Source organism: Ranitomeya variabilis, chromosome 1 (genome assembly GCF_051348905.1).
Source record: "Ranitomeya variabilis isolate aRanVar5 chromosome 1, aRanVar5.hap1, whole genome shotgun sequence".
Lineage (NCBI taxonomy): Eukaryota > Metazoa > Chordata > Amphibia > Anura > Dendrobatidae > Ranitomeya > Ranitomeya variabilis.
Window position 1 is genome coordinate 600,875,477 of NC_135232.1, and position 17,794 is coordinate 600,893,270.

Consider the following 17,794-nt stretch of genomic DNA (forward strand, 5'->3'; position numbering starts at 1 on the left):
AGGGGCGTCTGTGACTGTACAGTGTTATAGAGGTGTCTGTGACTGTACAGTGTTATAGGGAAGTCTGTGACTGTACAGTGTTATGGGGGCATCTGTGACTGTACATTGTTTTGAGGGTGACTGTACATTGTTATAGGGGCGTCTGTGACTGTACATAGTTATAGGGGCGTCTGTGACTGTACATTGTTATAGGGACGTCTGTGACTACAGTGTTATGGGGGCATCTGTGACTGTACATTGTTATGGGGGTGACTGTACAGTGTTATAGAGGCGTCTGTGACTGTACAGTGTTATAGAGGCGTCTGTCCCAGGCTCACTACTATTATGGGTGGCCCCTGAATATGACATTCAGGTCAGTGAGGTGTACCCTCAGGTTATGGCCTATGTCTCCTTTTGCCCTTTGCCTCCCTTTCTTCCTCCTTCTGGCATCTGCACCCTCCTCCTCATCCTCCTCTGTGCCTGCTGCGCCCTTTCCCTCCATGCAGTAGTCACACTAATAATAACACACAATTTGTCAGGTTCAGTTCCTTCAGTGCATTTCAATGAGGGCTAGGGGGCACAGCGAGGCCCGCACCTGCCTGCAGGTGGTACAGCTGCGGTGTCCTGCCCTCCTCCCACCCTGACCCGATTGAGTGTGGAGGACAGCTCAGATGGCATGCACTGCCGGCTGCTGAGAGGCTGAGAGGGAGGGTATCATTTACTCCTCTTCGCTCTCCCCCCTATTTGACTGTGCAGAGTGGTTTAACCCGATGCTCTGTTGTAAGAGCAGCTCTCAATCTGGTACCCAGAGCCTCAGCATCCCCATCCCTCCTGTGTCCTCCCACAGAGGCACTGCTCTGGCACCCACACCCACCGCCAAAGCCTGGCACGCTGGACACAAGGTAAAGACAACTGTGCATTTTAACCGTATATTTACACCCTTGCCATTGGTGGTGCCATTTTGCCCTTGCCCCCCTCCCCCTCATCTAAATATGTACATCTATGTAATGGCATTTGGTGGTCGGCATAGTGGGCAGCACATATTATGCCTTTGGCATGGCCAGGGTGCAGGGGCTGGCATCGTCCTGGTGCATTAGCTCCTCCGCTATACACAACACTATGACCTTGGAACGTAAAGCTGCCAACATCTAATATAACCCCGACCGAACCCCAGGAATGGAGGATGGTGGGGGGCGAATTGCTCCGAAGGGAGGATGAAGGGGGGCTGCCCTGAAGGGAGGATGGCGGGGAGCTGCCCTAAAGGGAGGATAGGGGGGAAGCTGCCCTAAAGAGAGTGTGTCGGGGGTGAAGCTGCCCAGAAAGGAGGATGGGGGGAAGTTGCCCTAATGGGGAGGTGAGCTACCATAAATGGAGGATAGGAGCTGCCCCAAAAGGAGGATGGTGGGGGTAAGCTACTACAAATGGAGGATGGTGGGGGAAAGCTGCCCTGAAGGGATGATCGTGGTGTAAGCTGCCCCCAATAGAGGATGGTGGGGGGTGACGTGAGCTACTTCAGAGGGAGGATGGTGGGGGATAGTTGGTCCGAATGGAGGGAAATCTGCCCCCAAGGGAGGATGGGGGAGAAGCTGCCCCAAATGGAGGATGGCATAAAGTTGCCATAGAGCGAAGATGGGGGGAAATCTGCCCTGAAGGGAGGATGGATAAGGTTTTCTCAGAGTGAGTACGGAGGTATGAAGGGAGGATGGGGAGAAAGCTGCCAGGGGGCACAGCTGAGTACTACTGGAGGGCACGAGGCTGACTGTCCTGATGACATTCACTGTCCATGTATAGGGTGGACTGAGGTGGTCATGTAGCCTTGGGTGAATGGCTGCTGAATAATCTACATCACTGATGTGTAGCGGTAGCAGGATAGGAAAGGGTTATCTCAGTGTGAATAGTCATTATCTATCCTCTAATCCTGGGGGCACATATTATTACTGATGTGTAATATCTATGATGTGTATGTGTGTGTGTATATATATATTTATTTACTTATCGTCTATGTAGAAAGAAACAAAAAGAGACAGTGATCCCTTATATTGGGAGTAGAAGAATTGGTTTTTAATCGGCCCATGTGCCATTTGGACTAAGAAAAAATATCTATCGAACATCTCTCTGTCACTCTTGTCAGCCCTGTATAATCCAGGATGACCTTGGCTTTGTCGGACCCAGTAGTGCAGGTACACCACGGCTGTTAATGGCTTGTCTTGTAGCAACGAGCCGCCTCCGTCGCTTGCTTTGGGAATTTCCTTCCCCTTGATGCTCGGGGTGAGGACGCCGCAGCATGCTGTAATGCTCTGTGTTTCCACTGCCCGAGGTGTGATATAAGTTACTGTAAGATCTTTATAAATAAAACCGTGACAGATGTGAGAATCTAATCAGCCTCCTGTCGCGCCATTGACAGAAACATCATTCGCATGATTGAGAAAAACACCCATGTGATATATAGTGCATGCGTATGGCCTGCATTTATAGGGTCTGACCCGGCACATCCTGTGAGGCAGGTGTATAGGCCCGCCATTTATGGGACGTCATCTGTGCCATGAGGTTTTCTTGCAATGTTCTGTCTTGTGAGCCACGTATAACAATTTGTGATTTTAATTTCCTTCCTAAAATAAATCCCACCCGGGGTCATGGCTTCATATATGTACTGTATTTGGCTCTGAAGGCTGCAGACATCTCTGTGCCCCATAGCACTGGTTTGTCAGCAAGGTCTGCATTCCCTAATATCCAGTCAGAAGCCTATTATGCCATCAGGGGCCCGACATGCCGTCATACGCTAGGTCTCCAGTCAGAGCCCGAGATGACGTCATACGCACTGTCTCCGGTCACAGCCCGAGATGCCATCATACGTTGTCTCTGGTCAGAGCCCGAGATGCCGTCATACGTTGTCTCTGGTCAGAACCCGAGATGCCGTCATACGCTCGGTCTCCGGTCAGAGCCCGAGATGCCGTCATACGCACTGTCTCCGGTCAGAGCCTGAGATGCCGTCATACGTTGTCTCTGATCAGAGCCCGAGATGCCGTCATATGTTGTCTCTGGTCAGAACCCGAGATGCCGTCATACGCTCCGCCTCCGGTCAGAGCCCGAGATGCCATCATACGTTGTCTCTGGTCAGAGCCCGAGATGCCGTCATACGTTGTCTCTGGTCAGAACCCGAGATGCCGTCATACGCTCGGTCTCCGGTCAGAGCCCGAGATGCCGTCATACGCACTGTCTCCGGTCAGAGCCCGAGATGCCATCATACGCACTGTTTCCGGTCAGAGCCCGAGATGCCGTCATACGTTGTCTCTGGTCAGAGCCCGAGATGCCGTCATAAGTTGTCTCTGGCCAGAACCCGAGATGCCATCATACGTTTCTCTGGTCAGAGCCTGAGATGCCATCATATGTTGTCTCTGGTCAGAGCCCGAGATGCCGTCATACGTTGTCTCTGGTCAGAACCCGAGATGCCGTCATACGCTTGGCCTCTGATCGGAGCCCGAGATGCCATCATACGTTGTCTCCGGTCAGTGCCCGAGATGACGTCATACGCACTGTCTCTGGTCAGAGTCCGAGATGCCATCATACGTTGTCTCTGGTCAGAGCCCGAGATGCCGTCATACGCTTCGTCTCCGGTCAGAGCCCGAGATGCCATCATACGTTGTCTCTGGTCAGAGCCCGAGATGCCGTCATACGCACTGTCTCCGGTCAGAGCCCGAGATGCCATCATACGTTGTCTCTGGTCAGAGCCCGATATGCCGTCATACGCACTGTCTCCGGTCAGAGCCCGAGATGACGTCATACGCACTGTCTCCGGTCAGAGCCGAGATGACGTCATACTCATTGTCTCCAGTCAGAGCCCGAGTTGCCGTCATACGCCCTGTTTCTGCTCAGTCAGAGGCCTGAGATGCTGTCACACGTCCCATCTCTGGTCAGAGCCCGAGATGCCGTCATATGCTCGGTCTCGGGTCAGAGGTCCAGTCTTCTGTCAGAGGCCCCAGATCAGATCACAAATGCGATATCCAGTCAGAGTCCCGGTCACCTGTCACAGGCCCAGGCTAAATAGGCTCGTACTCCTTCCCAAGAACTTACACTCATGGCATCTTTCCCCTTAAAGTCCGCCATCTCAACCTGCTTTTTACCCTTCATTATATCATAGTGATTTCAATGTTGTCGTATTTCCGCCATATTTGTTTCTCAGAGTCGTCGCTCTCACTCAGATGTTTCTGCACCCTTATGCAAAGTCTGTATCAGGCCCCTCACCCGCCATGGTGTCACTATATGTATCAGAGGGGCGTACAGTCCTCAGAGACTGTGTTTGGGTATGCTGGTGTAAACAACCTATGCGCCATATGTAGTTGGTGATGGGGTGTTAGTAAGACTGAGCCGGCGCCCATTACATATGGCGTAAGTCACGTGGGCAATCCAGAAATAACGGTGCCTGTAAACTATACTAAACACGCTAATCCCTACCTCTCTTCTCAGGAGTCATATGCATATATTAGTGAGCATCTCACCTGCTGCCGGAGTGAGAAATACATCGGGAGCGCTTGTCAGGGTGTAAAGATGTTTGATAGATCGGAGTATAACATTATTGGCACAGTTAGATGTATGGAGCTTCCAGTACTACCACCAGTAGTGCAACTGTGGGCCTCTCTCCGTCAACAGTGAACCGAACCCCCAATAGACAAGAGGGATACATTAGGAAATCCAACCGACCTAGCAGTAGCATTTGGGAATTGTATGGTAGCAGTGTACGGGAGCCATATGGCAGCATTATGTATGCACTGCATGACCGTATTCTTTGGCCACTGTATGATATTGGGAATGGTAGTAACATTTGCAAGCTATGTGGCAATGAAAGACAGATAAACGCACACAATTGGGGGAATGCCTCATAGTATCAATAAATTACTACCAGTGTAGTGGGTAATAAGCATTCACACCCAGATATTAGGACAAATCCGGACCCACCAAAAATCAATACTACAACCACAGACTGAATGGTGGAAAAAAGTCCATAAATATCGCAAATTACTGCACAATAGAAATATCTTTATTATTTAAAAACACATACAAGGGCAAAAGACAGGGGCATAACTGGAGTAGGCGGTGACACAGAACACATCGCTGGTAAGGAACCACACATGCTGGGAACATATCATAGGCGCAAATGCGCAACATTAACTGTGCAATAACCGCAGTGGACACATGTCAGTATAACCTACCTAGTGGTCTGTAAATCAAACACGTGTGGACCTCCACCCTCCCCGACGCGCGTTTCGGAAGCGCCCAGCTTCCTTCCTCAGGGGGCGTGCCCTACAGTGTGCCTATGCTGTTAAAATACAGACGGGATCGGATGTAATCACACTTGTGAGACGCCGGGGACACACCTCCATCCGGCGCTGACATCACAGCTGACGTGGATACACATGGGGCCCCATGTGACCACAACATCAGTTGACGAGCAGCGGCGAATAGGAGGAGGAACCTCGTAGCGTCACAAGACCGGCGGCCATCATTAATGTGGGAAAAAAAGCCAGTACCTCGCCGCAAATGGCAGTTCGGCACTATATATAACAAAATATAACTCAAACTAATATAAAAGCATTAAAGAAAAACAAATATGTAGCTACCCACATAGATATTCACAAAAGTGAACAGAACAAGCCCGTTCACTGTACAAATAATGCAAACCAAATATCAATATATACAACACAAATCAACAGAAAATATAGCCATATATATAAAGAAATAGAAGATGAGACGTAATGCACAAATACATAAATGCATAATGGCCACAGATAGCAATATTCCATATATTCATATACATCATTTATATAAAGAACAATAATAAATAAGACCAAATGGAACTGGACATTTATAATAACAGGCGAAGCACAGTGGTGCATAGATATACAAAATACATCTTCATCTTCATGGCTTAGCAGTACTTCATAGGCACCAGAAGGCAACAAAGTAGGCAAATATCACTAAAATAGAAAGAACACACAAAGTGAATACAACAATAAAATAAAAGGAATAAAAACACACAGGATGTGGATGTGCAACACCGCACATGTATAAAGCATCAGCAAGAGGACCCCAGAAAGGGAGCAAAAGAGAGACACTCATTTAACCCATTGGGATGAACCGTGTTCAGAGCCCAAATCCATCTAGTCTCAAGTTGAGAAAGACGCTTAGACAATCCACCACCAGGAAAGAGACGGCGACTAATACATTATTACTTGCCTCCTCGGGTCATCCTAAGCACATGATTCGCTCTGTGCCAGTGGGGCAATTTCTCCGTCTCCGTAGAATATGCTCGTCTGATGGTGACTTCGAGTCCAGAGCTGAGGAGCTCAAGCAGCGTTTTTTTACACGTGGCTATAGCCACAGGATGGTTAAGGTGGCATACCATCGAGCCAAACATGCTTCCCGCCATAGTCTTCTATATAATAATGTACCAAGGCGGAAGGTGGATGACACTGTGAGATTTGTAACTACATTTAGTTCCCGTTCTGATAGGGTTCGTTCCATTTTGCAAAAGGTGTTGTGAATTTGGATTCTGGGCTCCCCCGGTGGCTACTGGTGGAATTGAACTGGTGTCTTCATCTTCTCTGTTCACCTGTTCCCATCAAGATGTGGGAGTCGCTATATAACCTTGCTGCTCTGTTAGTTGCTTGCCGGTCAACAATGTTATCAGAAGCCTCTCTGTGCTTGTTCCTGCTCCTAGACAACTACTAGATAAGTTGGACTCTTGTCCATGTTTGTTTTTGCATTTTTGTTCCAGTTCACAGCTGTAGTTTCGTTACTGTGTCTGGAAAGCTCTTGTGAACAGGAATTGCCACTCTGGTGTTATGAGTTAATGCCAGAGTTTTAAAGTAATTTCTGGATGGTGTTTTTGATAGGGTTTTCAGCTGACCATGAAAGTGTCCTTTCTGTCTTCTGCTATGTAGTAAGTGGACCTCAAATTTGCTAAACCTATTTTCATACTACGTTTGTTATTTCATCTCAACTCACCGCCAATACATGTGGGGGGCCTCTGTCTCCTTTCGGGGTATTTCTCTAGAGGTGAGCTAGGACTAATATTTTCCTCTGCTAGTTTTATTTAGTCCTCCGGCTGGTGCTGGGCATCTAGAATCAACGTAGGCATGCTACCCGGCCACTGCTAGTTGTGCGTTAGGTTTAGTTCATGGTCAGCTCAGTTCCCATCTTCCAAGAGCTAGTTCCTATATATGCTTATGCTATGTTCTCTTGCCATTGAGATCATGACAGTTTGACCGGCCCTCAAAGTGTTAATTGTTTGGGCTGAAGCAGGAGAAAAAGAAGTGTTGAAGGGAAATTTTTTTTTTTTTCCCCTCAGAGTTTTGCTGCCTAGCCCTTAATTGCTGTCTAGCTGCTTCTTACCTCCTCTTAACCCTTGAATGGCTCTGTGTCCACCTGTTTGTAATGGATCTTCAGAGTGTAACTGCAGGTTTGCATAATCTCGCCACGAAGGTACAAAATTTGCAAGATTTTGTTTGTCATGCACCTGTATCTGAGCCGAGAATTCCTTTGCCGGAATTTTTCTCGGGGAATAGATCCGGGTTTCAGAATTTTCGAAATAATTGCAAATTATTTTTGTCCCTGAAATCTCGCTCTGCCGGAGACCCTGCACAGCAGGTCAGGATTGTGATTTCCTTGCTCCGGGGCGACCCTCAAGACTGGGCTTTTTCATTGACACCAGGGGATCCTGCGTTGCTCAATGTGGATGCGTTTTTTCTGGCCTTGGGGTTGCTTTATGACGAACCTCATTTGGAGCTTCAGGCAGAAAAAACTTTGATGTCCCTATCTCAGGGGCAAGATGAAGCGGAAATATACTGCCAAAGATTCCGTAAATGGTCTGTGCTTACTCAGTGGAATGAGTGCGCCCTGGCGGCGACTTTCAGAGAGGGTCTCTCTGATGCCATTAAGGATGTTATGGTGGGGTTCCCTGTGCCTGCGGGTCTGAATGAGTCCATGACAATGGCTATTCAGATCGATAGGCGTTTGCGGGAGCGCAAACCAGTGCACCATCTGGCGGTGTCCACTGAGAAGTCGCCAGAGAGTATGCAGTGTGATAGAATTCTGTCCCGAAGCGAGCGGCAGAATTTTAGACGGAAAAATGGGTTGTGTTTCTATTGTGGTGATTCTACTCATGTTATATCAGCATGCTCTAAGCGCACTAAAAAGCTTGGTAAATCTGTTTCCATTTACACCTTACCGTCTAAATTTATTCTATCTGTGACCCTGATTTGCTCTTTGTCATCTATTACCACGGACGCCTATGTCGACTCTGGCGCCGCTTTGAGTCTTATGGATTGGTCCTTTGCCAAACGCTGTGGGTATGATTTAGAGCCTTTGGAGACTTCTATTCCTCTGAAGGGGATTGACTCCACCCCATTGGCTAATAATAAACCACAATACTGGACACAAGTAACTATGCGTATTAATCCGGATCACCAGGAGATTATTCGCTTTCTGGTGCTGTATAATCTACATGATGATTTGGTGCTAGGATTGCCTTGGCTGCAATCTCACAACCCAGTCCTCGACTGGAGAGCTATGTCTGTGTTGAGCTGGGGATGTAAGGGGGCTCATGGGGATGTACCTGTGGTTTCCATTTCATCATCCATTCCCTCTGAAATTCCTGAGTTCCTATCTGACTATCGTGACGTCTTTGAAGAATCCAAGCTTGGTTCGTTACCTCCGCACCGAGAGTGCGATTGTGCCATAGATTTAATCCCGGGTAGTAAATACCCAAAGGGTCGTTTATTTAATCTGTCTGTGCCTGAACATGCTGCTATGCGAGAATATATAAAGGAGTCCTTGGAAAAGGGACATATTCGTCCATCGTCATCTCCCTTAGGAGCCGGTTTTTTCTTTGTGTCAAAAAAAGACGGCTCTTTGAGACCATGTATTGATTATCGGCTTTTGAATAAAATCACTGTTAAATATCAATACCCATTGCCGTTGCTGACTGATTTGTTTGCTCGCATAAAGGGGGCCAAGTGGTTCTCTAAGATTGACCTTCGTGGGGCGTATAATTTGGTGCGAATCAGGCAGGGGGATGAGTGGAAAACCGCATTTAATACGCCCGAGGGCCACTTTGAGTATTTAGTGATGCCTTTTGGTCTTTCTAATGCTCCGTCAGTTTTCCAGTCCTTTATGCATGATATTTTTCGCGATTATTTGGATAAATTTATGATTGTGTATCTGGATGATATTCTGATTTTTTCGGATGACTGGGACTCTCATGTCCAGCAAGTCAGGAGGGTTTTTCAGGTTTTGCGGTCTAATTCTTTGTGTGTGAAGGGTTCTAAGTGTGTTTTTGGGGTACAGAGGATTTCCTTTTTGGGATATATTTTTTCCCCCTCTTCCATTGAAATGGATCCTGTCAAGGTTCAAGCTATTTGTGATTGGACGCAGCCCTCTTCTCTTAAGAGTCTTCAGAAATTTTTGGGCTTTGCTAACTTTTATCGTCGATTTATTGCTGGTTTTTCGGATATTGCTAAACCATTGACCGATTTGACTAAGAAGGGTGCTGATGTTGCTGATTGGTCCCCTGATGCTGTGGAGGCCTTTCGGGAGCTTAAGCGCCGTTTTTCCTCTGCCCCTGTGTTGCGTCAGCCTGATGTTGCTCTACCTTTTCAGGTTGAGGTCGACGCTTCTGAGATCGGAGCTGGGGCAGTGTTGTCGCAGAAAAGTTCTGATTGCTCCGTGATGAGGCCTTGTGCCTTCTTTTCCCGTAAATTTTCGCCCGCTGAGCGGAATTATGATGTTGGGAATCGGGAGCTTTTGGCCATGAAGTGGGCTTTTGAGGAGTGGCGCCATTGGCTTGAGGGGGCCAGACATCAGGTGGTGGTATTGACTGACCACAAAAATTTGATTTATCTTGAGACCGCCAGGCGCCTGAATCCTAGACAGGCGCGCTGGTCATTATTTTTCTCTCGGTTTAATTTTGTGGTGTCATACCTACCGGGTTCTAAGAATGTTAAGGCGGATGCCCTTTCTAGGAGTTTTGAGCCTGACTCGCCTGGTAACTCTGAGCCCACAGGTATCCTTAAGGATGGAGTGGTATTGTCAGCCGTTTCTCCAGACCTGCGGCGGGCCTTGCAGGAGTTTCAGGCGGATAGACCTGATCGTTGCCCACCTGATAAACTGTTTGTTCCTGATGATTGGACCAGTAGAGTCATCTCTGAGGTTCATTCTTCTGCGTTGGCAGGTCATCCTGGCATTTTTGGTACCAGGGATTTGGTGGCAAGGTCCTTCTGGTGGCCTTCTCTGTCACGAGATGTGCGAGGCTTTGTGCAGTCTTGTGACGTTTGTGCTCGGGCCAAGCCTTGTTGTTCTCGGGCTAGTGGATTGTTGTTGCCCTTGCCTATTCCTAAGAGGCCTTGGACGCACATCTCGATGGATTTTATTTCAGATCTGCCTGTTTCTCAGAAGATGTCTGTCATCTGGGTGGTGTGTGACCGTTTTTCTAAGATGGTCCATTTGGTTCCTCTGCCCAAGTTACCTTCTTCTTCCGAGTTGGTTCCTCTGTTTTTTCAAAATGTTGTTCGTTTGCATGGTATTCCTGAGAATATCGTTTCTGACAGAGGGACCCAATTCGTGTCTAGATTTTGGCGGGCATTCTGTGCTAGGATGGGCATAGATTTATCTTTTTCGTCCGCTTTCCATCCTCAGACGAATGGCCAGACCGAGCGGATTAATCAGACCCTGGAGACATATCTGAGGTGTTTTGTGTCTGCTGACCAGGATGATTGGGTTGCTTTTTTGCCATTGGCGGAGTTCGCTCTCAATAATCGGGCCAGCTCTGCCACTTTGGTGTCCCCGTTTTTCTGTAATTCGGGGTTTCATCCTCGATTTTCCTCTGGTCAGGTGGAATCTTCGGATTGTCCTGGAGTGGATGCTGTGGTGGAGAGATTGCATCAGATCTGGGGGCAGGTGGTGGACAATTTGAGGTTGTCCCAGGAGAAGACTCAGCTTTTTGCCAACCGCCACCGTCGTGTTGGTCCTCGGCTTTCTGTTGGGGATTTGGTGTGGTTGTCTTCTTGTTTTGTCCCTATGAGGGTCTCTTCTCCTAAGTTTAAGCCTCGGTTTATCGGCCCGTATAAGATATTGGAGATTCTTAACCCTGTTTCCTTCCGTTTGGACCTCCCTGCATCCTTTTCTATTCATAACGTTTTTCATCGGTCATTATTGCGCAGGTATGAGGTACCGGTTGTGCCTTCCGTTGAGCCTCCTGCTCCGGTGTTGGTTGAGGGTGAGTTGGAGTACGTTGTGGAGAAAATCTTAGACTCTCGTGTTTCCAGACGGAGACTCCAGTATCTGGTCAAGTGGAAGGGATACGGCCAGGAGGATAATTCTTGGGTGAATGCATCTGATGTTCATGCCTCCGATCTGGTTCGTGCCTTTCATAGGGCCCATCCTGATCGCCCTGGTGGTTCTGGTGAGGGTTCGGTGCCCCCTCCTTGAGGGGGGGGTACTGTTGTGAATTTGGATTCTGGGCTCCCCCGGTGGCTACTGGTGGAATTGAACTGGTGTCTTCATCTTCTCTGTTCACCTGTTCCCATCAAGATGTGGGAGTCGCTATATAACCTTGCTGCTCTGTTAGTTGCTTGCCGGTCAACAATGTTATCAGAAGCCTCTCTGTGCTTGTTCCTGCTCCTAGACAACTACTAGATAAGTTGGACTCTTGTCCATGTTTGTTTTTGCATTTTTGTTCCAGTTCACAGCTGTAGTTTCGTTACTGTGTCTGGAAAGCTCTTGTGAACAGGAATTGCCACTCTGGTGTTATGAGTTAATGCCAGAGTTTTAAAGTAATTTCTGGATGGTGTTTTTGATAGGGTTTTCAGCTGACCATGAAAGTGTCCTTTCTGTCTTCTGCTATGTAGTAAGTGGACCTCAAATTTGCTAAACCTATTTTCATACTACGTTTGTTATTTCATCTCAACTCACCGCCAATACATGTGGGGGGCCTCTGTCTCCTTTCGGGGTATTTCTCTAGAGGTGAGCTAGGACTAATATTTTCCTCTGCTAGTTTTATTTAGTCCTCCGGCTGGTGCTGGGCATCTAGAATCAACGTAGGCATGCTACCCGGCCACTGCTAGTTGTGCGTTAAGGCCCCGTCTCACATAGCGAGATCGCTAGCGAGATCGCTGCTGAGTCACAAGTTTTGTGACGCAACAGCGACCTCCATAGCGATCTCGCTATGTGTGACACGTACCAGCGATCAGGCCCCTGCTGCGAGATCGCTGGTCGTGTCGGAATGGCCTGGACCTTTTTTTGGTCGTTGAGGCCCCGCTGACATTGCTGAATCGGTGTGTGTGACACCGATCCAGCGATGTCTTCACTGGTAACCAGGGTAAACATCGGGTTACTAAGCGCAGGGCCGCGCTTAGTAACCCGATGTTTACCCTGGTTACCAGCGTAAATGTAAAAAAAAAAAAAACAGTACATACTCGCCTTTCGGTGTCCAGGTCCCTTGCCGTCTGCTTCCTGCTCTCACTGACTCCCGGCCGTACAGTGAGAAGTGAGAGCACAGCGGTGACGTCACCGCTGCGCTCTGCTCTCGCTGTACGGCCGGATCTCAGTCAGAGCAGGAAGCAGACGGCAAGGGACCTGGACACCGAAAGGCGAGTATGTACTGTTTGTTTTTTTTGGTAACCAGGGTAAACATCGGGTTACTAAGCGCGGCCCTGCGCTTAGTAACCCGATGTTTACCCTGGTTACCCGGGTGCTGCAGGGGGACTTCGGCATCGTTGAAGACAGTTTCAACGATGCCGAAGTCGTTCCCCTGATCGTTGGTCGCTGGGGAGAGCGGTCTGTGTGACAGCTCCCCAGCGACCACACAGCGACTTACCAACGATCACGGCCAGGTCATATCGCTGGTCGTGATCGCTGGTAAATCGCTTAGTGAGACGGGGCCTTTAGGTTTAGTTCATGGTCAGCTCAGTTCCCATCTTCCAAGAGCTAGTTCCTATATATGCTTATGCTATGTTCTCTTGCCATTGAGATCATGACAAAAAGGCATGGCCGATTTTAAAGGTTGACCCTGTTCTCAGGAAATTGATCCCTCCGGTACCATCGATATCTTTCAGGAGGGCGAAAAATTTGAGAGACCATTTGGTCTCCAGTCATTATCCTGAGCGGGTTTTTGGACAATTTTCCTACTAGGGGTGGGTGCGTTCCGTGTGGCAGATGTGTCGCATGTCCCAATATGGTACGGTGTGATAGTTTTACCAACGCTGAGGGTACGAAATCTTTTAGTATTCGTCAGCGGATCACATGTACCACAAGGTATGTAATCTACTACGCTACGTGCCCATGTAACCTTATATACGTTGGTTTAACCACACGCCAGCTGAAGGTGAGGGTTCGTGAGCACGTACTGGGGATAGCTGCGGCAGCTACTCACACGGACACATCCACCCTGAAAACAATACCACGCCATTTTTGGGAGTTTCACAATTGTGATGACACTCTCCTGAAGGTGCGTGGTATTGAGTCTTCGAAAATAAATATTCGTGGTGGTGGATTGTCTAAGCGTCTTTCTCAACTTGAGACTAGATGGATTTGGGCTCTGAACACGGTTCATCCCAATGGGTTAAATGAGTGTCTCTCTTTTGCTCCCTTTCTGGGGTCCTCTTGCTGATGTGGAGCGCCCCCACCGCCGCAGGGCCGAGGGGTACCCGGTACCGGGCCTCTGAGTCTCTGCTCTGGGGTTGTCACGGTGGCTAGGCCCCGGTCCGTGACCCTGCCGTGGGGCGCACGGTGAATAATAGACGAATGTAGATGATGGATGACGGTGGTGGTGTTGCTGTAGTAGTGAGGCTGTGGTGGTGCGGTGCAGTAAATAACGAGGACACCAGGTTGCAGTCTCTTTACCTCTTTACTGAAGATCTCTGGGTCCTCAGTCCGGAACACGGTTCACCAGGCTGCGCAAGTCCGGCCGGTCCAATGGCACCTCCAGAGTTCTCTTCACAGGTGGAAATCGGTGCCTTCCTTCTAGCGCTATGTGTTGTGGTCCTTCCCTGCTGTGCTTACAGAAAGTCCCCACAACTGTTGTGTCTGTTTCTTAAGTTCCCTCACAACTCGATTAGATGATGTTCTGCTAATCCTCCGTCCCTCCCTGATGTTCTGGTTGGAACGGCACCCGTTTGACGGGTAGGCTCGGAGCTCTTCCGGGACCCTAGAGTCGCCCCTCTCCACAGGTTGCCCCCCAAGACTGCATAGGTGATTTAAGGTAGACAGCCCGCCTTAAACTGACTGTCCTGCCGCTGTTTGGAGTATTGCTTGAAGCTGAATGTTATTATACTCCCTCGGCGTTCCGGCCACCGGTAGTGCGCCTCAGTAGGATGTTGCTTCGGTCTTACAGCACGACTCCTACTGGTATTTCTCCTTTGCGTGATCTCGTTTCTCACTCAGCACAATCTATCTCTCTTCTAATCCTTCCTTGGGCACCGCCGCTACCCGGAGCAGGCACGGTCCTGTTACGTTCGTTCAAGTTGCCAAGCCTCTGTCAGGATCCCACCCCTGACAGAGACCCTACTGTATCTTCCCCCACAACACCCTCTGCCACAAGGTGTTGCCTGGTTCCAACCCAGTCAGCTTTCTGATCTAACTTCCTGCCTGACCCCCAGTTTACCCACTATGGTGGGGAGTGGCCTAATGAATAGCACCCTTAGCTCCCCCCGGAGGCCCGGCTGTGAAATGTATTGGTGTCTGTGATACCTGATCAGATGAACTCCTTCAGTGCCATCAGACGCACCATAGCTCCCCATAGTGGCGGAGCCACAGTACTGCAACGACCAGGACTCTGGGGCGCTGCAGATGCTTTATACATGTGCGGTGTTGCACATCCACATCCTGTGTGTTTTTATTCCTTTTATTTTATTGTTGTATTCACTTTGTGTGTTCTTTCTATTTTAGTGATATTTGCCTACTTTGTTGCCTTCTGGTGCCTATGAAGTACTGCTAAGCCATGAAGATGAAGATGTATTTTGTATATCTATGCACCACTGTGCTTCGCCTGTTATTATAAATGTCCAGTTCCATTTGGTCTTATTTATTATTGTTCTTTATATAAATGATGTATATGAATATATGGAATATTGCTATCTGTGGCCATTATGCATTTATGTATTTGTGCATTACGTCTCATCTTCTATTTCTTTATATATATGGCTATATTTTCTGTTGATTTGTGTTGTATATATTGATATTTGGTTTGCATTATTTGTACAGTGAACGGGCTTGTTCTGTTCACTTTTGTGAATATCTATGTGGGTAGCTACATATTTGTTTTTCTTTAATGCTTTTATATTAGTTTGAGTTATATTTTGTTATATATAGTGCCGAACTGCCATTTGCGGCGAGGTACTGGCATTTTTTCCCACATTAATGATGGCCGCCGGTCTTGTGACGCTACGAGGTTCCTCCTCCTATTCGCCGCTGCTCGTCGACTGATGTTGTGGTCACATGGGGCCCCATGTGTATCCACGTCAGCGGTGATGTCAGCGCCGGATGGAGGTGTGTCCCCGGCGTCTCACAAGTGTGATTACATCCGGTCCCATCTGTATTTTAACAGCATAGGCACACTGTAGGGCACGCCCCCTGAGGAAGGAAGCTGGGCGCTTCCGAAACGCGCGTCGGGGAGGGTGGAGGTCCACACGTGTTTGATTTACAGACCACTAGGTAGGTTATACTGACATGTGTCCACTGCGGTTACTGCACAGTTAATGTTGCGCATTTGCGCCTATGATATGTTCCCAGCATGTGTGGTTCCTTACCAGCGATGTGTTCTGTGTCACCGCCTACTCCAGTTATGCCCCTGTCTTTTGCCCTTGTATGTGTTTTTAAATAATAAAGATATTTCTATTGTGCAATAATTTGCGATATTTATGGATTTAGAAGCTATGTGGCAGTATAGTATAGTCACTGTATGACAATATTGTCTAGAATTTGTATCACTGTATTATTTTGGGCTTGTATGGCACATTATATTACAGTATTATTTAGGAACTCTAAGGCAGCAATATGTGGGCAATGTATAGCAGTTTTATTTGTAATTTGTATGGTGGTACTATTTGAGGACTGTACAACAGCATTATTTGGGCACTGTGTTACAATGTTATTTGTGAGCTGGAGGGATGTATTATATGGGCACTATGTCAGTATTATTTGTGAGCTCTATTATGTGGTCACTTTATGGCAGAATTGTGAGCTGTATGGCTGTATCATGTGGTCACTGTATGGCAGTATTATTTGTGAGCTGTAGAGCTTTATTATGTGGCTACTGTATGGCAGTATTATTTGTGAGCTGTAGGGGTGTATCATGTGGTCACTGTATGGCACAATTATTTGTGAGCTGTAGGGATATATTATATGGTCACTGTATGGCAGAATTATTTGTGAGCTGTAGGGATTTATTATATGGTCACTGTATGGCAGTATTATTTGTGAGCTGTAGGGCTGTACTACCTGGGCACTTCATGAAAGTATTATTTGTGAGCTGTAGGGCTGCATTATGTGGTCACTGTATCTGGCAGAAATATTTGTGAGCTGAAGGGCCGTATCATGTGGGCACTGTATGGCAGTATAATTTGGGAGCTGTGGGGTTGTATCATGTAATCACTGTATGGTAGCATTATTTTTGTGCTGTATGGCTGTATTATGGCTTTATTATGTAGGCCAGAGGTGTCAAACTGCATTCCTCGAGGGCCGCCAACAGGTCATGTTTTCAGGATTTCCTTGTATTGCACAGGTGATAATTTAATCACCTGCACAGAATGATTCCAGCACCTTGTGGAATGCTAAGGAAATCCTGAAAACATGACCTGTTGGCGGCCCTCGAGGAATGCAGTTTGACCCCTCTGATGTAGGCACTATTTGTGAGCTGTAGGGCGTATCATGTGGGAGCCGTAGAGCTGTATTATGTGAGCACTGTATGGCAGTATTATTTGGAAGCTATGGGTCTGCATTATGTGGGCATTGTATAGCAGTATTATTTGGAAGCTGTAGGCATTGTATAGCAGTATTATTTGGAAGCTGTAGGTCTGCATTATGTGGGCACTCTATGGAAGTATTATTTGGAAGCTGCAGATCTGGTTTACGTGGGCACTCTATGGTAATATTATTTGAGAGCTGTATTATGTAGGGACTGTATGGCAGTATTATTTGGGAGCTGTAGGGCTGCATTATGTGGGCACTGTAAGGCAGTATTTGTGACCTGTAGGGCTGTTTTATTTGGGCACTGTGTGGCAGTATTATTTGAGAGTGCTAGGGCTGTATTATTTTATCACTGTATGGCAGTATTATTTAGGAGCTGTAGGTATGTTTCATGTAATTACTGTACGGCAGCATTAATTATGTGCTGTATGGCAGTATTATGTGAACACTGTATGGCAGTATTATTTTGTGCTGTATGGTTTTATTATGTAGGTACTATCATTTGTGAGCTGAAGGGCAGTTTTATTTGGGCACTACATGTCTGTATTATGTGGGCACTTCATGGCAATATTTAAAAGCTCTAGGGCTGTACTTTTTGGGAGCTGTAGAGATGTATTATGTGGGCACTGTATGGCAATATTTAGAAGCTCTAGGGCTGTACTTTTTGGGAGCTGTAGAGCTGTATTATATGGGCACTGTATGATAGTAATACTTGTGAGCTATAGGGCTGTATTATGTGGGCACTGTATTATTATTATTATTATTTATTTATAAAGCACCATTGATTCCATGGTGCTGTACATGAGAAGGGGTTACATACAAGTTACAGATATCACTTACAGTAAACAAACTTACAATG

At 47.5% G+C, this 17,794-nt stretch overlaps 1 protein-coding gene across 1 annotated transcript in view; it reads left to right on the forward strand.

Annotated features, from left to right (window-relative positions):
• The first annotated feature begins 747 nt into the window (after positions 1-747).
• Positions 748-17,794, forward strand: part of SV2A (synaptic vesicle glycoprotein 2A) — a 187,088-nt gene continuing 170,041 nt past the window's right edge. The window contains exon 1 of the mRNA XM_077259019.1: positions 748-881. The gene's annotated coding sequence lies outside the window, so the exon portion shown is untranslated. The remainder of the gene's footprint in view (positions 882-17,794) is intronic.